The following is a 15,496-nucleotide window of genomic DNA, read 5'->3' as shown; positions in this document are numbered from 1 at the left end:
AACGATCTAGTGCTGGCCTGGCAGGCCCGTGTGGTATTTTTTCTAGCATTGGACTGGGCATTTATATAAAATCTGTGATTAAGCTTTTATAGATGCAATGTTGACAGCAGTAATGATTGCTTTATACTACACACACATCCAGTCTGTAGCATGCACCATTGTAGTTTCCTTGCTGAGAGCTATCATATGATATAAAATATATGACTGTGCCCCCACATGTAGTAACTTGTCGTCACCTCATGACCTCATGTCTAGGTCATCACATCTGCAAACGTTTATCTTCTATATGAGTGCATATTTGCTACTCCAAATATACACCAAATCAGAAGAGTTATCTCAGTTTTAAATCTTCAATTTTTTTCTAAAATATAATTTTTATATCTGGGATCTTCTATGATATTCTTCTACCTCTGATATTTTTCTTCCATCCTCTTGCATAAAGTGATCCTCAAGGGAGAGCTCAGGACACCTGTTGGGCAGGTTTTGCCTCCAGGGCTTTCAAAAGCTGCCCAAACTTTCCTGTGTGCTTGCTGATTTGATCCTTTCTTTTCTGTCCATGAATGCTGTGTCTGGTCCTAGCTTGTAATTTTCATTGGCAAATTGTCTTAGGGACCTGGAAACCCATTACAATGCATCTAATACCTATGTCCCTCCTGAATCTCACCTTCACTTAGGGTTTCAAAATAGGGTGCACAAATGTCGAGCACCCTGGTAAACCCGAACCCTGATTTGTCATTGTTCAGATCTCATGTTATGACCAAATAGTGACAAATTGTCTCAGGCCTGGAAACCTATCACAATGCATCTAATCTACATATGTCCATCCTTAATCTCACCTTCCCTTAGGGCCTCAAAATAGGGCTCATGCTCACAAACAGCAAGTGCCCTGCTAAACCCTAACTCTGATTTGTCATTGTTCCTTTGTAGTCATGATATATACATTCTTGTAGGCATACATCTTTTGTGTCGGATCTCGTGTTATGACCAAATAGTGATAAAAAGTGGTGGGTCAAGTCATCATCTCTTGTGCATTTTTTTTCGAGTACAGGGCGAGGATCAAAGAACGAAGAAAAAGGAGGGGAAGAATGCACTTCTCGTCTGGCTTGCCGCTCTATGTGGAGAAGGCTATCTCATACAACAGGTAGGGGGGGGTGGTGGTCGATAGTGCCAAGTGGGCTCACCACCACTATTTGTGAGAAAGGGACCAGGTCACCAGAGCCTTAGGAAGGCTTCTTGACGCTTCCGCCTACGGTCAGAACCACCGTGAAGCTTCCCCCACTGGCCGTGGTGGAGGGTATGAATGATGTCGAGCTAGATGCTCTTGATGGACTCCGCAGTCGGAGTGTGGGTACCTTCGATGGCTTCGTTGCATCAAGCTCTCCAGATGTGCCGTGCGACCATGCTACTACAAGTCCCCGTCTTTGGCTCAAAACTAGGAGTCGAGTGACGGGTCGATGGGGCTGGAATTGGCACTATCGAGATGTGAAGGTGAGAAACCTGAAGGGCTAGTCCCCCACCTTCCTCCTCGTAAGCCATGACAACCTCGGCCTCAGTGGCGCAAGCAACGGGAAGAGGCCCTGTCCATAGTGAAGATGCAAAGAATCCACTTTGCTAAACCTATTGTGAGCCTTCGGGCAATCCCAAAGCAATGTCGTTGAGACTGCCTGGGATGGCCACATCTCGGACATATGATGTTGGTCTACTTGCAATGGCAAACCATGTGCCTACCGCCAAACTCCTATGTGCTAGTAGCCACAAAAAGAGAGTGATCTTCCGACGTCGAAAACTGTCCCATAGCCTCTTCTAGAAATCTGAGAGAAAGTAGGGTACTCGGAGTCTCCTCCTTGTTTGTCGGATCACACCAAGTCCACTCCCCCCTGGGTCCCACTGGAGGCGCGTGATGAGCCGGAGCCGGATCTCCTAGATCCATAAACGCCAGAGTCTCTCCTTGGCCACCTTGGCCGGTGGTGGGTCAATGTGCCACTTATGTGCATGGAATCCGATCACCCTCGCGCGTTGTAACGTGCATCCCCTGAAGTCCTCCATGGGGGGCTTTGCTCTCACTAATGTGCCATGAGGTCCAATCGAAAAGGTGAGCAAGGCGGAGCTCTTTGAAGGGTTGCTTCTATTGGCTGGCATATATGCTATGAGTAGTGCCACATGTGAACATGGGCTAGCTAACCAAGGGCACTTTTCTCCCTTTGGGTTTTTCCCCTTGGATATCTGGTGTGAAGGACACAACCACTTTTATTGTATTTTGATATTATGGAGTTGATTCTCCCACTCCGCTCATTCCAATGCAATCTTCTTTTGCATCATTCATTCTCTTCACTCTGTGTGTGTGCTTCATTGTGCGTCTGCTGCTGTGCCAAACCCTAGTTCAGCTACAACTTGGGCCAATAGTGGTATTAGAGCTGCTTCCCCTCGGTGATCGCTCACAAGTTCCGTTCGGCGTGCCAACTCCATCGACTGCACGTTCCATCCGCTGTTCTGGCGGACTGTGTGCCTTGTTTCCGGCGACTGCGCGTGCCTCCTATCCGCCGCTCACCTCGCAACCCTTGTTTTTGTCTCCGCACGCGGCGGGGCTAGTGCGCAGAGGTCCACCTTTGCCCCGTCGGTCGGCGGTGCTTGCAGCACATTGGGCGGCCCTCCACCCACTTTGTGCCTTACATGGCATTTGACAAAATTTCTAGTTTTTTTGGGTCCCTTGCGTTTGGCATTTCTGCCGTCTGGTGTCAGTCTCCGCTTCGGCACGTTGCCATCCGCCAGTTCGTCGGGACTTCCAGTGCCCTTGCCGTTGCCAGTTAGCCGTCCTCGTTGCAGTTCGCCGTCATTGTCCGACGCCTGCCTGCTGCTGTCATTGCCTGTTGCCGTCTCCTTTCATGCCTACCATCTGCCTACCCGACTGTTGGCAGCTTGTTGCCGTCCTTGTGCTCGCTTAGCGAGTCACTAGCCTGTTGCCGTCCTTGTGCTCCATCGCATCACCTGCAAGGCGACCACCTTTGCAGTGTTGCAAGACGACCACAACTCTACAGAGGCAGATCTGCAGGGCTTATAGGTACTTTTTTTTGGGTACTGTTCTTGGGGCTTTTGTGGTTTGCATGCTTCATTGCAAAACTACAGGTGTAGCTAGCAGTTTGGGGCAAGATTTGGTGCAGGGTTGAGTGGTGAAAATTGGGGATTTTTCAAAAATTTGTGCTTAATTGCACAATTCCAGCTACAACTTTCAGAAATTTGTGCTTAATTGCACAATTATAGCTACAGGGAAGGCTCAGACTGCGGGTTGAAATCCGGGCCAAGAGGAAATCCTTCCAAGGCTCACCACCGGGTAGGAGTCCTCTGACAATCAACTTGCCCAGCAGGGCACGGCTCTGTATAGCGGGATCAATGAGGCCAAGCCCCCCTCTGCTCCATGGCTGAATGATCACTCTCCATGGCACCTTGGCCTTGGCTGGCCTCAGCAAGGAGTCAGCAAGGCACGGCTCTGTATAGCGGGATCAATGAGGCCAAGCCCCCCTCTGCTCCATGGCTGAATGATCACTCTCCATGGCACCTTGGCCTTGGCTGGCCTCCCATCACTTCCGGCCCACAAGAAGTTCCGAATCAAACGCTCAACCTAGCCAGCACATGCCCGAGAAAAGGCCCAGCACAAAGTGATAGCAGTGCCTGGTTTGCCACCACCACTCTGTCGGCTAGGGATAGCCTCGCCGAGCTCTAGTATAAAAGCTTCTTCTGAATACTTGGAAGAAACGGAGCAAGCTGCTGCTCTCTCGAGAGATATCAATGTCAACCTGGCAAACGTGGTAGCGGACTGGAGTGCCCCTCGGGATCCACCGGAAAGCCTCAACTGGTTGCCAAGTTGGGGTGGGGGCTGAGCGAGCCTACCCAAAAACCACACGAATTGTGCCAAATGATCTGCGCTCTTGATGCACGACAGAAAATCTCTATCGCCTCCGCGAATCTCTGGAGATTCCCAACATCTCCAGCAAGGTAGGCTGTTTTGTCGTCTGCAAACTCTGAGTCCAACAACTCCTCTTGCGTGCGGAGGGGAAGGCGCAATCCCTGAAGTCCGGTCTCCTGGCAGAGAGAAAAGTACTCATGGCCTCGGCAACAAATAGAAAGAGGTACGGCGCCAGAGGACAGCCTTGTCGAACCGAGCGGGAAGGGAGAATCTGTCGCCTCGGGCTCCCTGAATGAGAACTTGGCTGTGTGATGTTGCATAAAGTCCTAAGAATCCATGGGGACCTGACAAGGATCCGGAGTAGAGACGGGCTCAGCATCGACATCGACTCACCTATCCCTCAGGAGTGGTTGACTCCTATCCCAGACCCGACTCCCCCAGTTTAGCTAGGCGTATTTACCAGGCATGAGATTCTTGTGGCAATACATGGAGCGGATGAGGGCAACGGTGTGCTCACTTCTTCTATTGGATCCCATGGCAGATTAGAGATATCTGAGCTTCCCTTAGAGGATTTCAGTGGCTACACCTTACAAAGGGTAAGGATGATTGGATTTCAGGCACGGGAGTGGCACATAGACCCACCACCGACCAAGGTGGCCAAGGAGAGATTTTGGCGACTATGGATATGGGAGTGCCAATCTCTTACGCGCCTTCAGTGGGACCTGTAGAGAAACATGAAAGCAATAGCAAAACTAGAAATGAAACAAAAACAAATGAAAGACAAAGAGTTACCTTGAGATGAGTGTAGACAAGACACAAGATTGATGCTTTCATTGATGTGACACCTACAATATATAGGTGAGAAGTACAAGATTGAGTAGACTGACTTATGGGATAAATGTAGAGATGCCACATGGCACTAGACTCAAGACACAAAGACTTTAAGTGAAACTAGACTAGAAATAGTACACCTAGTGTGCACTTATTTCCAACACCCTCCTTAAGTGGACACTAGGAGGAAGACAAAAAAGACAAGACTAGAAGATAGACATAAAGACTGATAAACTGAGAGACTAGACATGAGAGAGAAAAAAATCCTGAGACACCCCTCCTCAAGTGATATCCTCATGTGGGTCCACAAGGGTAGGGACAAGATGGATCTAAAACAAGACACAGTCAGATTGATAGACAGATAGATAGACAACAGATAGATAGACAGACAAGACTAGATAGACAGAAGACTGACTGTAGAACTGACTGTAGACAAACAGATGGACCTTGAAGACATCCCTCCTCAAGGGCAATCTCTGCCTCTCAAGTAGGGACAAGAGAGAGGTCCTAAAGCAGAATGAGTAAGACACTAGAACCCCTTGACCTACATCATCGGTGGTCAAAGTGGTAGACAAGAAAGGTGAAGTAATCAGAAAGCCCATTCCTCATCATGTGAGGAATGAACAGCAAGATCTGCTGATGTAGATGCTGTAGCAACATGGGCTGAGGTAGATACAGGGGCTGATGTAGAGGTTTTAGAGTAGCAGTCCTTCTCCCGGTGATTATCACGGCCACAAATGGTGCATGGATGAGCCTTGAAGCAGTCCTTCTCCAAATGATTAGTTTTTCCACAATGGGTGCAAGGCTTTCTTACCTTAGAACCTCCTTTCTTTGCTAAAAAAGCAGTGTCAGTTACCTTTTGTTGTTTTGTTCTTTCCTCTTCTTGGAGAGCATTGATGATACCTTCAAGAGTAGGATTATTGTGATACTTGAAGGTAGTGACAAGAGTAGCATAGGTTTCAGGTAAGCTTTTGAGAAGCACAGCAATAGCAATATCTTCGGAGATGGGGGACTTCACTGAAGCAAGCTGAACCATAAGACTGCGAAAATAATTGACATGAGAGGCTATAGTAGCTCCCTCCTGCATATATAGATCAAAGAATGAGATCATAAGTGCAATCTTAGAGTTTTTAGAACGAGGTCCAAAAAGGGTATCCAAAGTGATCCATGCTCGAGAAGCAGACTGTATGTCGGAGATGTGATGAATGTAATCATCGCCAAGACCGAGCAGGATGATAGCATAGGCTTTGTCATTCTTGGCAGTGGGAGCATAAGTGATAACTTGCTCAATGTCTGAATCTTCGGGAGCAGCATGGTGAACAACGTCCCAAAGACCTTCTTTCATAAGATGGCACTTGATTTTGATTTGCCAAGTATGAAAGTTGGAGCCATTGAATTTGTCGATAGACATGAGAGAATGAGTAGAAGAGGCCATGTGGGAAGGTCTTACCTCTTGCTAAAATGCAAGGGCAGTGTCTATTCCCTTACAAGATTGCAGAAATGAATGAAAAAGAGATCCAAACTGTTTTTAGAAGCCGGCTCTCTCACCACTTGTCAAGGCCATAGCATGTGACAGCCTATCGAAGCATGAGGAACTAGCAGTTTGCAGATATGAGGAAAGGACTGACCAGCAAACTGAAGGAGACAATGTAGCATGTACCTTGTAGATTCTTCAAGAGGAGAGGGAGACCGACAGTAGCTGCAGGTATGGAGTGATGCGCAGCCTGTAGAGGGTGAAGCGCAGGCAGCAGCAACTGTAAACAGGCCGGCGGACAGCAAAAGCTGGCGGACAGAAGGTTCAGAATGTGCTGGGCAGCACGTGCAGCTTGAGAGGTGACGTTGGACAACAAATGCAAGTCAAGTTACACAACATGTGCAGATCTACGCAGGGCAACAGATGGGCTGCGCTGAGTTGAGTGGGACAACTTGGAGAGAATGGCGAAAGCTCATAAGAAAAACAAGGAAACCCTAAAAACTTGCTCTGAAACCATGTAGAGAAACATGAAAGCAATAGCAAAACTAGAAATGAAACAAAAACAAATGAAAGACAAAGAGTTACCTTGAGATGAGTGTAGACAAGACACAAGATTGATGCTTTCATTGATGTGACACCTACAATATATAGGTGAGAAGTACAAGATTGAGTAGACTGACTTATGGGATAAATGTAGAGATGCCACATGGCACTAGACTCAAGACACAAAGACTTTAAGTGAAACTAGACTAGAAATAGTACACCTAGTGTGCACTTATTTCCAACAGGACCCGGGCGAGCAGACTTGGCATGACCCCGCTCATCGGGAGGAGACTCTAGATGCCGCACCCTTCTTTGCATATACAGTACGGCTAGGCTACAAGATCCACATGCCCGAGATTGATGGCACTCCAGCAACAACAGCACGTTGGCAGTCACAGAGCTTCTCACAACGTTTCCTCTTTGATTTTTGGAAGAGGCTTTGGGAGAGTTTTCGGCCCATAAAGATCACCCTCTTTCTTTGGCTGATGGCACACATGAGCTTGGCGATCGGCACTTGGCTGGCAGTTGGAGGTCGGCCAACAGCTTGCCCAAGGTGTGGCCACCCCCAAGAGTCTCAGCGACATTGTCTTTTGGATTGCCTAAAGGCTCAGCAGGTGGTCAGGGCTTACGAGGAGGATGGGTCGCTTGGACCACAGAGGCAAAGGTGGTCAAGGCTTACGAGGAGGATGGGGGTGGGCTAGCTCTTCAGGTCTCTCACCACCGCATTTTGGCAATACCAATCACAGCCCCACCTACAGATCACTGGCAACCAGGCTCATGCTAGATATGCAATAGCATTGCAGCCTAGCACATATGGCGAGCTAGATGCAGCGAAGCCATTGAGGGTACCCACACTCCACCAGCAGAGTCTTTCAGGAGCATTTGGCTCGATATTATACATACCCTCCACGGTCAGTGGGGGAAGTTGCATGGTGGATCTGACCGCATGTGGAAGCGGCGGGAAGCTTTCTTGAGGATTTGGTGGCCTAGCCCTTTTCTCACTGATAGAGGTGTTGACCGCACTTGGCATTACAGACTACCTATGTGGTTGTTCCCTCCCCCTCCCCCTCCCCCTGTATAAGATAGCCTTCTCATAGAGCAACTAGCCGGAGGAGAAGTGTCTCTTTCCTCTCTTTTGATTTCTTGATTCCCACCCCATATATGAGGCGAGTTTGTATCTAGCCCTTCGTGGCTGTTTTTTAGTAATTAATAGAGGGATCTTTTTCCCGGAAAAAAAAAAGATCCACTTCACTGCTTGCCAATGCTTTGTACCTGGGCTGAACATAAATTTGCTACTCTGTGAAACCCCAAACTGAATATCCGGGCAGGTGTTACATAAGTATATGAGGCAGCCCACGGCTTGGCTGTAAACACTCATATCAAAAGGCTCTCCAACATCATACATGCTCAACTTGAGCCCTACCTCCATCGGAGTAGAGATGGGCTTACAATCTTGAAACCCAAATTTGTGCAACAACTTTTAAATGTACTTTGTTTGCTGTACATAAATCCCAAAATCTGTCTGCACAAATTGTATGCCCAAATAATAATGCAACAATCCCAAATCTGTCATCTCAAATGACGTTTGCAATTCAGCTTTGAATGCTGAAATTTTCTCCATATCATTCCCAGTTAGCAACATGTCATCCACATAAAGAATGAGCATAATCAAAGTGCCATGATCCTCTTTCACATAGAGGGTGCTCTCTGTTGGACTATTGCGAAAACCATTCCTGGTCAAATAAGTATGTATATTCTCATACCAGGCTCGAGGAGCTTGCTTGAGACCATAAAGTGCTTTTCGAAGCTTGCATACATCGTTTTCATGAGCGTGCATCACAAAACTAATGGGCTGATTTATATAAACTTCTTCCTGCAAATCCCCATTGAGAAAAGCTGATTTAATGTCCAACTAAAGCACTTTCCATCCATGATGGGCAGCCAATGCAGCAATGAATCTAATTGTGGCCATACAAGAAGTAGGTGCGAAAGTCTCATCATAATCAATGCCCTTTTTCTGGGCATATCCTTTGGCCACTAGCCTGGCCTTGTACCTGTCAATGGTACCATCAGACTTTCTTTTCGACTTGTATACCCACTTTGTGCCAATGGGCTTCTTGCTAGCAGGCAAGTATACCAAATCCCATGTGTTGGTTTTATGGATAGAATCCATCTGATTTTGCATGGCTTTTTTACCCAATGCTCATCCTCTTCAAATGAATTTGGTTCATCTACATGATGGTGTCCGCATAGGACCACACACATCACTGTGCACTTTTTTAGCTTGTGCCACAAAATGCTGAAAACATGCAAATACATCAGATTTTGCTTTCAAGGGATACACCCAACATCGATATAGGTTACAAAGTATAGATGCTTTCCAATAGATGGTGTCCATATAGGACCACACACATCACGGCACACAAGCTGGAATTTCCAAACAGCCCTTGTTGATCCATCTTTTGGGAATGCATTTCTGTGCATCTTACCCAATATGCACCCTTCACATACATGTTTTGGTGTGGCAGTTCTACATGAGGCGTGTCCTACACCATTTGATGCCTTTGCAATAGCATCAAACTACCATAATTCACATGCCCAAACCTGGCATGCCACAATTCTTCTTGCAGCATGGCAACTGAAAGAGTGGTAACCACATGAGCATCATGCTCGCTCCTGTCAAACATGTCAAGCTAATATAACACATGGTACAATGTGCCGGAAGTGACTAATGCATAGCCACCTTCATGGTCTTTGACTGTGCACCTATCGTCCTCTAAGTTCACTGCATATCCTCTTTTAGAAAAAGAGGAGATGGACAACAAATTCTTCTTAATCCCAAGCACATACAATAGATCTGGAAGACATAAGTCTGCACCATCTGTTGTTGTGAGGATCACCTCACCAACACCCTGAACTAGATAAGAAGAATCGTTTGCACATGTTACCCGTTTGCCTTCAAGGTCAACCATAAGCTTCTTAAACAAACTCATCTGTGAGGTAATGTGTTTAGAAGCACGATTGTCAAAGTACAATGTGTCGTGTCTTTCATTGACACTGAGAGACATATGCTCAGTGGGAGCACCAAAAACTGTGAAGGGAGGCGGAGAGACACGGAACACCTCTATAGCAATGCCTTTCCACAGTTCGGAGTACACACCAACATCAAGAAAAAAAGGGCACCAGTCAGCTACTCAGTGAGCTGACACAACATTTAACATCTTAAGCATGAAACCTTGTCTCTACCCTCATTCAATTTTCTAAGTAACTGGAGGGAGCCTACATACATTTGATCAAGACATGCAAGGGGAGATGGGCACATCAACATCTGCCACCCTTTACTCAATTGATACATATGCATATAGGTGTGCACCCTTATTATGAAATAGGCTCACAGCCATAAGCAAAATGATCACCACAGAGAAATGGTGAGAGAACCACTTGACATAAACAAGGTTACATTCCATCAAGTATGAGCTTTCTGCAAAACTTCAGTTTCCCAAGAAAAGACAACATCAGTAAGGAACTTCAATTCTCCCAATCCTGGCAAGCAGTGTGTGACTAGGAGGCACAATCACTTTATGGTCTTCAGTCTGTCTGTTGAAGAAGCGTACCACCATACATACATATTCTCTCAAGCAAACCAGAGGGCTGTCTTTCTCATACACATGAGCTTTCCACAAAATCAGAGAGCTGGTTATCATATACATGGGTTTTCCAAAGCCACAAATTGGTGATTCCTCATATATATATGAGTTATTTCACAAAAAAGAGAACAAAAAACTGGCCAGCCGTCACTTACATTGCATGGGTTGTCATCATGACAGAGAGCCGCATTCTTTATGCGTGGCACCTTCTCTTCATTCATACAAGTGGCGTTGCAGCTTCTCCTCCCCTCCTACACACAACCATACAAAGTACATGCGCAGCTTCTCTTGTACACATGGCTGCGCTTCTCCCCTTACTCACACTGGCTATGCAGGCTCTCTGAAAGCTTTAGAGTAATGAACTCTCCCTATCACACTTATACATATGGACTGCACGGCTCATTGAGAGCATTAGAACACAAACTCTCCCACACACATGGGTTGCGCTAAGAGCATTAGAGTTGCGAGTTCTCCCTCTTACACACACATGGGCTGCGCAACTCTCTGAAACACACATGAAAACTACAGCTCCCCTTATCCACATCAGCTTCGCAGGCTCTCTGAGCGTTAGAGTAATGAACTCTCCCCACACACACTCTGCGCTACAGCTACGCTTTCTCTTTTCTACACAATGGGCTGCGCACATGTACTGCGCAGCTCTCCTAGAGTCTTAGAATGGCGAGCTCTCCCTATCACTCTTTGAAAACTATAGAGCCCTTCTACACACCAATAGAGAGTGCAGCGCTTCTCTCTGAGAGCCCTTCTACACACCAATGCAGCGCTTCTCTCTGAGAGCCTCCTCTACACAGAGAGAGCTGCGCTTTCTCACACTCTCTGCTACGCACAGCTACGCAGCTCTCTGAGAGCATTAGAGTACGAGCTCTAACCCACCACACCTTCTACGCAGGCTCTCCTCCTCTTATACATGTGGGCTGCGTTGCCCATTCAACCAAAAAAGAAAACATTATACTATTGATAATACTCCAAGGCATGTCAGGTTGCCAGAGAGCTCACCCCCACCTCCATTCGGCGCTTCTTTGACAATTGAGGCTAGTTGAAGAATCTTTTGAAGCAATCCAAGGCCACCTTCTCTTCATAGCAAGCCTTGTATTAAATCCCATGGTGACTCTTGCATTCAAGGAAGTCTTTGCACCATTTTAATAACATCTTGTGGACCACAAATACCTTTGTTTCCCATGAAATGCCAAAGACCGGTACTGTAGCTGACCTCCTCTAACGGGTCCCTGTCCAGCTTTTTAAAAAAAATAGTGCTCTGCATGCTCACATTATTTGTCAACAAACTTGTCCACATATGATAGTGCTAAAACCTGCCTTGTGAAACTGATTCTCATCTCACACCCCTTTTATTTTCCATTTATCAAGGTAAACCAACAACTAACTGTACACATTGCATATTTTTGTTAGATCCGTCCACATGTGGCCTTATACCCCCTTTAGCCCTTGGAGATGGACACCCTTTATTTGTAAATGCCATGCATGAGTGTGTACACATGCCAAGAAAATATTACCAAAAAATACCTAACACCGCCTCCCCTCGCGGGGGGCCCCACCCCCTCCATGGAGCAGATTCCTGAGGATCCCGGGCCGCACTCTGCGACCCCCGGCCCCTCTTCCCCTCACTCGGAGAGCACTCCTTCCACCCCCCCCTCTCCCCCCCCAGCCCCCCCCCCCTCCCGCCTCCCCCGGCGGCCCCCCCGACACCTCTCCTCTGGCAGATGCCTCTCCATCCTCTCCTCGCTCTCCCCCCTCCTCTCCGCGAGCCACCATCCCTCCCTCGGCCTCTCCAGGATACTCCTCCAGACCACCCACTGCCCCGGGGCAGCGCAGCTGGGTAGGCCAGAGTTCAGTTCAGTGGCTGTTCCACCGCCACTCCGGGCCGGTGGAGATGGCGATCCTAGCTTCGCCCGCCACAGAGTTCTCTCCAGCCTCCCCTGGGGGGCCCCCGCGAGTGATGGGGCTCCCAGTGGATTACGGTTTTTTCAGGTGTCTCCAGCTGGATGCTGGCCCGTTCGAGACACTGGTCGCGCCCTTGCGAGTTTGCGTGGTGTGGCATCCCTCTCGTTCTCCTTCAGTGGTGAGCAGCACGGTGGCCTTCTCCTTTCCTCTCAGTGTTGCCTCAGACACAGCATGGGATTGCAACTCTGTAGAGGAAGTCTTGCGTGATCAGATACTGGAGTTTTCTCACCACTTCAGTGACTTGGGGCTCACGGACCTATTGCAGACCCGATTACACTCAGCCTGCATGAGCTTGTTTGGTATAGGAGATTGGCGGGCGGATCCGGTCCACACCTCAGTTGAGGCGGTGCTACTGATTCTCCTCCATGCCGCCCCGAGGATGCAGCCTACCTTTAGATACATATATGCAGAGGATTGGTCTCACGCCTATGCCCTGGACAGGGCGAAGGTGGAGTGGGGCTGGACACAGAGACAGGTCACCCTCTTTTTGGAGAGACTCCGCACCCGGACAGACAGTGACTATTCTCCCTCCAAGCCGGCGCCCAAGACTCACAGAGTGGAGGGCAGCTCATCCGGGCCGGCTGAGAGGGGTGAGCCAGTGGCGGCTGCTTCACTTGCCATAGCTCATCCATGAGGATCCTCTCATGGAACATCCAGGGTCTTGGTGGACCTCGCTGCTACATTGGTCGGGGCAGACTTCGCCAGGAGATCCAGAGGGCTCTCGTTGGAGGACCCATAGATATCCTTTTCATCCAGGAGCACCACCTTTCTGCCGGGCGTACCCGCACCTGCGGGAAGATCTTGCCAGGCAGGAGTCACACTTTTTGGTCACCGGCATATGGCTCCCAGGGGAACCAGGGTGGAGTATGCATCTCAGTCAGCGAGCAGCTTCTATCCGAGGTTGTGGATTCTAGCACTCTGGTCCAGGGTCGAGCGCAGTGGATCATCCTTCGGGTTGGGGAAGACCGCATTGGCTTCCTCAACTTCTACGCCCCTAATGGGGCGACCGGGAGAGCTGAGTTCTGGAGCACCATTAGGCAGTCCCTCCCCATGGCAGACCATTGGTGCCTAGGGGGGGGATTGCAACATGCTGGAGGATGCAGAGGACAGGATGGGGGGCAGCCAGGAGACCATTCATGGGCCGGAGCTCGCTGCCTGGGAGGAACTAGTGCTGCAGGTGAGAGGCCAGGATCCGTGGACTCTCTCGGAGTTTGGCAGGTTGCAGGGGAGTTTATCTTTCTCGCGCTCGGATAGACGGGCCACAGGAGTTAACCTTTCCCGCATCGACAGGTTTTACATTGATGAGTGGGCTTGCGATAGAGGTGGCACTGTGGGTATACTTGCAGGCTCCTCGTTTTCAGATCACTTTCCAGTGCGTCTCCAGATCGAGGACCCTACGAGAGGAGAGCGAGGCCAGAGCGTCCGGATTCCAGATTGTCTCATAGAGGAGCCCGAGATTGCGACCAGAGTTGAGCAGGTCTGGCAAGAGCTTCAATTCAGGAGAGGATCGGCAGCCAGCGATCTTGACAGGGGTTTGTAGGAGATCAGTAGGATGCTCAGACAGGCTGCCCTGGACCGTCTGGAGGCTTTCAGAGAGCAGGAGAGGAGCCTGCGGAGGAGTCTAGCTTCCCTTCAGAGACTTCAGGAGAGGGATCCTACGAGCCCTTGGATTTCAGAGCAGATGGAGTCAGCCTGCACAGAGATCAGATCCATCGAGGAGAGGAGGGTGGAGTTCCGATTCCATGCTCGGGCTTCTTTTTGGACACAGGCTGGAGACAGAGTGACTCGAGATTTCTTTGAGGCGACAGGGCCTCACTTCAGACGAGAGGGGCTCAGGCGTCTTCGGCAGGCTGATGGCCAAGTAGTGGTGGATCCCCCCAGGGTTCGGGCGATCGCCACAGATTTTTACAGGGATCTGCTCTCTGCTGAGCCAGCAGATGACAGGGTGAGAGAGGCTCGGGAGGCAGTCTGGAGCTTCACGAGACCGGTTGTGCCGGCCCATTTGCAGCACTCCCTTCTCTCCCCCTTCTCGGATACGGAACTGGAGGCGGCTCTTCAGGCACTTCCTCGGGGCAAATGCCCAGGAGAGGACGGTCTCTCAGTGGCTTTCTTCCAGAGGTACTGGGGTCTCTTGCATAGGGGTTTCAGATTGGCATTCCAGGAGATCATGGAGTCGGGAGACATGCCGGAGAGCATGGCAGGGGTTGATTCACTTGATCCCCAAAGAGGGAGGAGACAGACTGGAGATTAGACAGTGGAGACCGATCACCTTGCTAGGCACGGCCTACAAGGTCCTAGCTAAGGCGATCAGCAGGCGGCTTCAGCCTCACCTTCCGGACATCATCCACTCCACGCAGACAGGATTCATCCAGGATAGGAGCATCCTGGATAACATCTTCTCTTTCTGGGAGGCTACGGCTTTGGCTAGATTTCGGCAGGAGGATCTGGCAGTGCTCCTTCTCGACTTCGAGAAGGCATATGATCGGGTGGACTGGGCCTTCTTGGAAGGCACTATGGAGAGGATGGGCTTCCCCCCTCAGTGGATCCGTGGGGTCTCTGCACTCTATACATCGGCTCATAGCCAGGTGCTGATACAGGGCGTGCGCGGAGAGAGGTTCCAGCTCTCGCGCTCGGTGCGGCAGGGGTGCCCCTTGGCGCCCTTTCTTTTTCTTTTTGTGGCGGAGGCCATGAGCACTTTCTTGATGGCACAGGATACAGGTTTGCGGGGCCTCCAGCTCCCCATCCGCACCTCGGAGGAGCTCCTAGACTCGGAGTTTGCGGATGACACTGCTGTCTATCTTCAGGGAGGGGAGGAGAACCTCCGCCGCTTCGCCTCAGCCATGGACAGGTTTTGCAGAGCTTCGGGCGCTTTGATCAACTGGCACAAGTCGTGTGGGTTGTGGGTCAGTTCTGTGCCCCCCCCGACTTGGAGGCCAGTTGATGGGTTTCAGTGGCTGCCCCCCGGCACTACAGTGCGCTATTTGGGATGCTATGTGGGCATTGACATATCTCCGGAGCAGCAGATAGCCCCCCTTCTTCTGAGCATTCGGAAGAAGCTTCTGTATTGGAGTACCGCTTGTTTATCTCTGGCTGGCCGAGTGGTTGTGGCCAACCAGGTTCTGC

General features: G+C 49.5%; 1 protein-coding gene across 2 annotated transcripts in view; it reads left to right on the top strand.

Annotated features, from left to right (window-relative positions):
• The window catches only part of AMK2 (adenosine monophosphate kinase), a 67,837-nt gene that overhangs the window by 18,382 nt on the left and 33,959 nt on the right, over nucleotides 1-15,496 (top strand). The gene's annotated exons all lie outside the window — the stretch shown is intronic.

Source organism: Cibotium barometz, chromosome 43, assembly GCF_041138505.1.
Source record: "Cibotium barometz isolate CiBa-2024 chromosome 43, ASM4113850v1, whole genome shotgun sequence".
In the NCBI taxonomy this organism is placed as follows: domain Eukaryota; kingdom Viridiplantae; phylum Streptophyta; class Polypodiopsida; order Cyatheales; family Cibotiaceae; genus Cibotium; species Cibotium barometz.
This window is presented reverse-complemented; position numbering and strand designations above follow the sequence as displayed.